This window comes from Tamandua tetradactyla, chromosome 1, assembly GCF_023851605.1.
Source record: "Tamandua tetradactyla isolate mTamTet1 chromosome 1, mTamTet1.pri, whole genome shotgun sequence".
Lineage (NCBI taxonomy): Eukaryota > Metazoa > Chordata > Mammalia > Pilosa > Myrmecophagidae > Tamandua > Tamandua tetradactyla.
In genome coordinates this window covers 37,155,774-37,164,293 of record NC_135327.1, presented here as the reverse complement: position 1 = coordinate 37,164,293, position 8,520 = coordinate 37,155,774, and the positions used below count along the sequence as shown (strand labels likewise).

At 40.0% G+C, this 8,520-nt stretch overlaps 1 long non-coding RNA gene across 1 annotated transcript; it reads right to left on the bottom strand.

Moving 5' to 3' along the window:
- Positions 1-1,536: 1,536 nt before the first annotated feature.
- Positions 1,537-8,036, bottom strand: LOC143644986 (uncharacterized). Its single transcript, XR_013157005.1, has 3 exons — positions 7,744-8,036; positions 2,632-2,728; positions 1,537-2,371 (listed from the first exon to the last, which is right to left on the bottom strand). It is a non-coding gene; the product is annotated as an uncharacterized LOC143644986 (long non-coding RNA).
- Positions 8,037-8,520: the final 484 nt, after the last annotated feature.

Here is an 8,520-nt window from a genome sequence, read left to right as displayed (position 1 = left end):
TAAACCAGCATCTTCTCCAGACTGCAACACATCCTGGACGTCTGGTGTTTAGGGGTTTCCAGCTTACCCAGCTTCACTTCAGACTGGCTTCAAGAGAGAAAGAAAAACACTTCTAGGAGATAGGAAGTGGCAATACCTTGAGGTGGGAACGATGGCTTGCCCATGTCTCCAGGTCCCTCACCACTGTCATTCTTGCTTCAAGGACCTGCTGCCTCCACCAAAAGGCTTTCTCTCAGCCCACAGGAACAAGGTAGAAGTGCCAAGGGGCTAATACCTCAAGTGCTGACCTTCAGCAATGATAGATTGGATGTGGCAGATAAATAAATAATCATTTAGGCTTCTTCAATCCTGGAGGGAGTGTACAGGTAATTTTGTGGTATGTTCTGCTTGATCTCCTAGAGTTCTCCAAAGGAATAGAGCCCAAGTTGCCTGCAGCAGTAAACTATTCATCAGCACCTCTGTATCAGCTCGTCCACTGCCCCATTCCTCTCGCCACCCCCATAAGTGCGCTCCCTGGGACTGCTTTTAGAACAACTATTTGCTCTGAATGACATTCCCTCAAATTCTTGCTCCAGAGCCTGCTTCTGAGGAACCTACAGCAAGACAGTACCTTATGCTTCAGGGGTCTTTCTTGGGAAACTCCCCTCAATAATTTAGAAACAAAACCTTAAGGAAAGAAGTTAAGCAATAGCTGAAGCCATGTTCTTTCCTAGGACCCTCAAAAGAAAGTTCTTTTCTTTTAGGGTCTTACTGTCCCTGACTCTGCACTGAAAGCCTGGAGCAGAGGAGATTTGAACAAAGCCTGGACCCAGAGTCGGCAGTAGGTCCCTTTGGATAATCAAGACCACGCTTTCCAGCTGAAAACTGGCTCCAAACTTTCCCAGAAAACGGATTTTTAACACCACAATCTTGTCTTTAGGTACATGGTGGGCCAAATGAAAGTGTGAATGAGACATCTCTACACTAAGGGGAAAATTTAAATTCAGAGAATGAAAAAGAGCCCACAGCATGATTTTCCTCTTGAGAGACAATGATGTTTTAGCTTCCTATGCTGCTCAAGCAAATACCATGAAATGAGTCAACTTAAGCGATAGGAATTTATTCACTCACGATCTTGAGGCTAAAAGAAAATCCAAATTAAGGTATCATCAAGGTGACGCTCTCTCCTCAAAGACTCCCCAAAGAATGTGGTATTCTGGGGGTAGCTGCCAGAGATCCTTGGTCCTTAGCTTGTCACATGGCAAGGAACATGGCAGCATCACCTGCTCGTTCCCTCCTCTTTCAGGTTCCATTCAGCTTCTGGGTGCTCCATTTGTGCCTTTCTTTGTCTGAATTTCAATCTGCTCATAAAGAACTCCAGTATAGGATTGAGACTTTTCAGATAGAAGTGGGCCACACCTTAACTTAAGCCACCTCATCAAATGGTTCTTTCTACAATGGGTTCATACACACAGGAATAGATCAAATTTAAGATGTTTTTTAAATTTATGTACATTTTTTTCTGGGGTACACACAGTTCTAAACTACTACGTATGACATTAAGGATGTAAAGATACAACAAGCTGCTTTCAGATTCCAGTAGTTTTTTTACTTATCTTAACAGAAAAAGGAAGAGTAGACAAAGATACCAGCTTCCCCCAAGTCCTTACTCCACACACCAAGAAGTCTGACCCTAAACCAAAAGGGGCAGATGATTTCTATGTGAGATGCAGGACACCCCACTGCTGAGGTACTAGGCTGCAGCTATACCCTGAGGAGGTGAGGCAAGATGCCCCCACAGCTCATCAAGCCCTGGGAGAGTGGGAAACTCTCATGATAGACACTCAGGAGGACAGAGAGGCAAGTGAGAAATGGTCTCAAGGTCCTCCAAGTCTCCCACCCTTTTGTGTTCCAAGGAGATTCCAAGGCATCCCACCCAAACTCAGATTATCTTCAAGTCACACTGTGCCCTGTGGTCTATATGGACCCATGCAAGCTCACTAGGGTTCCATGGCAGAGCTACTCCCCATCAGTTTGGTAAATCCATAAATGTGTTATTTATGAACACAAATCAGAGCCTTCAGAATTTTATTGTTCTCCAGTACTATTTAAGCACCTACTTAGAAAACCTAATTCCATGTCCTTTCCATCATGTTCCAGTTTGACCTTTCAAAAACGTTCTTCATTAAATACTTTAATATTATGCAACATTTTAAAAGAGTAATCAGGAATATTCTCTATTCTAGAAATGAAAACTTGATGTGCTCTCCAGTAAAGTCAGCAGGTTTTCTCTTACATCAAAATGTCTTTCTAAAGTGAATGGAGTTAGAGCTGCCACTCACAGCTGCTTCTGATCTTCAAATACCATACAGCCTTCAGCAGTATTTCCAGTCTGTAATGGAAACAAACAGCTCAGTGATATTCAGGCCTCCAGATCAGATGACCTGACTTCTTTCAAAATCTATATTTAACAGTTGAGCTAAAGAAGGAAAGGCCACAGAAAGTAACTAATCTCTTCCCTCCTTGCCTCCCAGGTATACCTCCCTTCTCTCTTCCCCCACGTCATATCAACAAAATAAAAATAATCTTACAAAACAAGGAGGCAGCAGTCCCATGCTAGGCTCCTACTGCAGAGCCCATGAACATGCTCACCATGTTAGATGCGGCTGGCACACATCCTCCTCCGGTGTCAAGAGAACGCAAGGAGATGGATGACAGGTGGCTTCGCTTTGGAGTTCTGTTGAAAGGACTAGAATGGTGGAGTGGAGCGTCTAATTAATTATAAATGAGAAAATATTTCCCCATAACTTCTTGTTTTTTTTTGCATGAGCAGGCACCAGGAATTGAACCCAGGTGTCTGGCATGGCAGGCAAGAACTCTGCCTGCTGAGCCACCATGGCCCGCCCCTTATTTTAATTTTTTAAGTGTTGAATGGATTGTTTTTAGGTTAGGATTTTAAAAAATCATTTCAACTCAGCTGTTTCCTGTTCTGATTTTATAATAAAAATTTCATAAATGAAAAAATTCCACTGTCTTGCAGGAAGTGGCACTTACTGAAAATCCCCATGAGGGCCTACAGCTCAGAGGTACTACCAACCCCAGGGACAGGAATTCCAACTGTGAGTCCAGGACTCTGAGGAAAACAGATGGCAAACCGAGAGCTGGGCTCACCAAAGCAAAGCTACAAAATGATGGGCGAGATCCCAAAGAGAGTACTGTCTCTACTCTGAAAGTTGCAAGAGAAGTTCCCACAGTCCATAGTAACAATTCAATTCAAAGGACATCCAAGGAACCAACTAGCTTGGCCCAGTCAAAAAACCTGTTCAGTGCTTGGGCCCCAGGCAGACGTTTCTGACCCTCAGAGAGCTGTGAGAAAAGAGGTCTACAGAATAACCAAAACCAACAGGAAGGGACACAAATCAGTTTCCTATGCCATAAGATGAACAAAACAGTGATAAGACAGTGGAGTTCAGGGGTCCTGACATTCTTCATAAAAAGAAACCAAACCTAAGCAATATGCAGATAATCTGCAAAAACAGAAATAAAAAGAATCATGTAACAAACTACTCCAGGCTAGAAAATCTTTTGCTTTATTTTGCAAATACCAAAACAAAATAAAAAGGAAAACAGATATTTTTAATAAAGGGCCATGTCCTTTAACATATACAAATCTTCATCAGTTCAATGATAAAAAGACAAATAGTTACTAAGAAAAGGAAACATAATTTATTGGAGAAATCCAAATAAAGAGAAGTATATTTATACGTATAGTATATGCATCATGGATAAATGTGTTCAACTTCCCCAGTTTTCACAGAAAACAATAATCAGATATGCAAATAAAAACAATAAACACATATTATCCCATCAGATTGGGGGAAATTAGCAGGATTATTATTATAGAGCATTAGCAAGAGAATAAGAAACACTGTCATTCATGGTCTATTGTTTAAAGTGTTAATGGCTGAAAGCCCTTTTGGGAAGCAATTTGGTAGTATCTATTAAAACGTAAAATGCACATACCCTTTGATACAGCATTTTCACCTTGAGATTTTTATACTCTAGAAATACTTACAAATTTAAACAAAGATTTATGGCAGGTGGGGGTGGCACAAATGTAGCTATGCATATAATATGAAAAACTGGAAACAACGTAGATAGTCATCAACTAGGGTACAGCTAAAGAGACTATGGAACACTCCTTATAGAATACTATGCAGCTATTAAAAAGAATGATGTAAGCCCATATGCACTGCAATGGAATGAGCTAACATTAATTGTTAAGTGGAAAAAGCAAGTGTACAATAGTATATTAGGTGTGATGTTCATTCAAGCCAAAGCTATAGCAATCAACCAGTCAGTCAACTCAAAACTACCAAAAGTGTTGCGTGAGGGTGCAGGTGAGTACGTGGAAATGAGGGCAAATCCACCAAACATCTGGGCAGCAGTTAGCTCAGACTAAAAGGGGAGCACCTGATCCCAGCAGAGTTATCCTCTTGGGAATTGTAATTGGGTGTCTTTGTGTGGCAGGAAAACACAACAAGCAAACAAAAAAACAAAACAAAACAAACCAGAAACAGAGAGAAAGAGACCCAGGAGATGGAAAGACCATGGCTTGGGCTCCTGGCAGCTTTACATCTTTTGGCTTCTGTCCACTTCCAATGTGTGACAATATTCCCCTTCATTCTCCTGAGCATCCCTGGAACCATGTGATAACTACCTTTCCAGGTGTGGGTGGGTGCTGAATTCCACTCAAGTTGTTTCCATTACATTCAAACACGAGTGTTAGTATATGCACCAATGTCACTAGTTTTGGAGCTATTTCTGTTAAAAGAACACATGCAGATTCATGGACTTATGTGTTATTTGACAGGAAGGAACACCTTCTTCTTCGGACCCTGCTTTATGTTCTATCTATACTATGCCTGATGCTTAACATGGTGCTTATACATGCTTCCTACTTAGCTAGCATTTAATAAATGCATGTGGTGAATGAACAAATAGAGGTATTTAAATGTAGATAGGTACAGCCAGTGGATTCATATATTCTCATGAAACCATCTTATTGAAGAAAACCATAATAAAATAGCCAACATTCAACTATTTTTTACCACAAAATAGAAATTTCACGAGTTTCTATACTTTATGGTTTACAAAACATTTTCACATTTTTTGCTCATCTAAGTGGGAATATGACTTTGGGCTCCCCACTGCACAAGGATGAGGGCAATGAGACGGGCTCCAAGCAAGGAGAAACTCTCTACAGCTCACCCAGGTAAGGTTGGAATTCAGCACAGATTTCCATTATGCCAGGCAGCCTCCATAGTATCTGTGCCAAGAAAAACACAAATGAATGAAGAGTGACTTGAGTTTAGGTTGAAATCAGAACAATTATGGCAGAATAGACTGTATAAAAGGCCCAGAGACCACACTACCACATCCAACTCTGCTCAAGAGACACCTGAGTTTTGAAGTTGGCTTGATTTTGCACATCTCAAAAAATTCAATGCCACCCAAGGCCTTGGGGTTCATATCCAAAACTGAAAAGGAAGAAAGAGGAGACTCTCCACTCAGGAAGAGAGAAAACCTTCTCAAGGTCATAAGATTTCTCAAGGTCATAAGATTCTATTTGAAGAGCTTGCCAAATTTCAGAGAAACTTGGTTTTTATAAACTTCAGTCCTGTGATTAAAGTCAAGTTTTCTTGTTAAACTTACTAAAAAGTTCACAACATAATTACAGGCACATTTTAGCTCTGAACTGGGATGTTTTGAAGAATAATATCAACCACTCTTTTTAACACTGAGACCAATAAACCCAAGCACTCTAATTCTTCTCTTCCCATAAATTTGGTACTTAAGGCTTTCATCTTCTGGCAACATGATTAATCGAACTACTTGTCAACCTAAATTTAAACATGATCACATAATCTCTCTGGTATTTGAGACTTTCTACAATGGATTGTAAGTTTCACCATCGCAATACTGAAATAAAGATATCTCTTGTGTGCCTGGAATGTTTACAGTAGAAGAGAATGTTACACTTGAACCGTAATTCCTGGCACTTTGTTAAGATCAAGAGTCAACTGTGAGCCATTTGTCACTTTGACTTTCATCCATTTTCCTAGTTTGTTTTGGCTGGTGGTCTCTTCTTCCCAGAAGAAGAGAAGAGCTATAGTTTTTTGAAATGTCTTTAATATTTGGTTTCTGCATATAAGAACCAGAGTACATGCCAGTTGGACATTTCCACTTCATAATAGAAGTGAGACCTGCCATCTCGGGTGGATCATTCTCTTCACCTGCCATTCTGTCTTCTGGCCTCCACATGTTAGATACCATTGCCTGTGTTTCTAGCGTTATTTAGCTCCTGAACTTTCAAGTCCTTGGCCAGTCACCTGACTGGTCACATAATATTAAGGAGGAAAGTGAAAAATGCCTAGGTAAAGAGTTTAACTTCATTGACAACAAGTTTTGTTCTCTCAGACTGGTGCATCACAGGCCCTCAGTAAATCTGTGTTAAATCAGTGGTGATAAGCAAAGAATTGGAAGGGCCATTATTATTTTGCTGTTTGTCTTTTTCTGTGAGTTCTTTGTATATTCTGGATACATGTCCTTAAAACAGTGTGGTTTTGGTACAAAGAAAGACTAAAAGAACAATGAAAGAGATTAGAGAACCAGATCTACATATATGACAAAGTTGCTGCTGAAAGCAGTGGGGGAAAGGTGGTCCTTTCAATAAAGCACTTGGTCCATGGGTCCTCCATGTGGAAAAAAAATGAATCTCAACTCCTACTTCACATCATATATAGAGATTAATTCCAGATAGATCATAGACTGAAATGTGAAGGGTAAAGTGGTAAAGCTTTTACAAGAAAACAGAATATTTTTATGACCCTGGGGTAAGCAATTTTTGAAAATAGCATACAAAAAGTACCAAACTCAAAACAAAAGATTGATAAAAATTAGACTTCCTTAAAAATAAGAACTTCTCAATCTAAATCATCAGGGGAGTGAAATGCAATAGGTAGATGTGCATAAGAAATTTGCAAAACAACAATTTGCAACATAAAACCTTTGTATTTTAGAAGCTGACCCCAAACCTCTTTGAAATAAGAGGGAGTAAATAAAGAATAGTTGATATATATTGTGCACTTACTGTGTTTTTGGCACAGAAAAATCTGCTTTACCCACCATTTTCTAATTTAATCCTCATAAAATCCCTAGGTTATGGGTGTTGCTAATATCCATTTCACAAGATGGAGAGAGTCCTGCACTTAGAGAGTTTAAGTAATTTACCCAAGCGCACACCTATAGTAAAAGGCGGAGTCAGGAGTCAAACCTAAGCCCTCAGGCCCCGTGTAGCTTCTGAGACTGAGTTTATAATCAGTGCACCCAACCACACTTCTTTTTTCTATCCTTCTGTCTATTTATCCAACCATCCATCCATTCATTTACACATTCATCCACACACCCAACTGTCCTTTTTATCCATCCATCCTTCTGTCTGACCGTATATTTTATAGTGCCTACAGTTTTGCTTGCACTTTTAAAATGATGTTTTCTAAATGTACTGAGAAAATATCACCCCAACATATGGTCAAGTGTCCAAATATACTTTAAAATCCCTGACACATCCAATGCTGCAAAGATGACATTGCTATACAATGAAGGTTCCTAAAGTTCTGGCAAAATAACATGCAAGCTCAAGTAATGCTGGCTGGGGTCCTGCCACTAAGGAGAAGATGTTCATGAAAGTAGTAAGCATACCTCTCCAAAAGGAAGGGTGATACAGTGTCAATACACAAGGATCAGTGAGGGATACCACAGATTAGAGAACCACTGTCAACCAGTATCTGAGCAAGGACCCTTTGGAGGTCTCAAAAAGAGAGAGCACTAAACCTGGGATACCGTTGGAGCCTCAGAGATCTAGAACCACACCAGGTCTGACTGAGCTCAATGGGTAAGAAGATTTACATGGCAGGGCAAGGAATACTTCATAACATCTGAAATTATAAACAGATTCGGTGAAGTAAGCTACCGAACTTTCTGGTTCTACAGTAGCCATGACAACTATCATTTAGTCACAGAAATTCAGAGGTGGGAAGAGTTTCAATGGCCATGCAGTCTCCATGGTTGGGTGACCTGAATGCCTGCTCGAGTCAGGTAATGGGCCAGGGAGGCTGTTTTATAAAAGTTCTCTGGGTGATTACAACAGTGAGTCATGGCTAAGAAAATTGAAATCCTGTAAACTTACTGGATCACCCCAGGAAGCAAAGGTAAGTAGCCAATGATAATCAAGGTGTAGGACTGATGATAACTTACCCAAATAAGTGTTTCCAGTACTTTACAAAAATTCATGGCTCTGTTACAAGGCAAATAATAAAGAATACCAAACAAATTCATCTCCTTCCTTTGTATCATCCTAGGAGACTGGCTCATTATCAGTTGGCCAGAAATTTCCAGGGTAAATTTATACCAGATATAAAGTATTCCGCAACAAACCTACAGCAAGAATATGAGTCATACAATAGAAATTCAATTTTG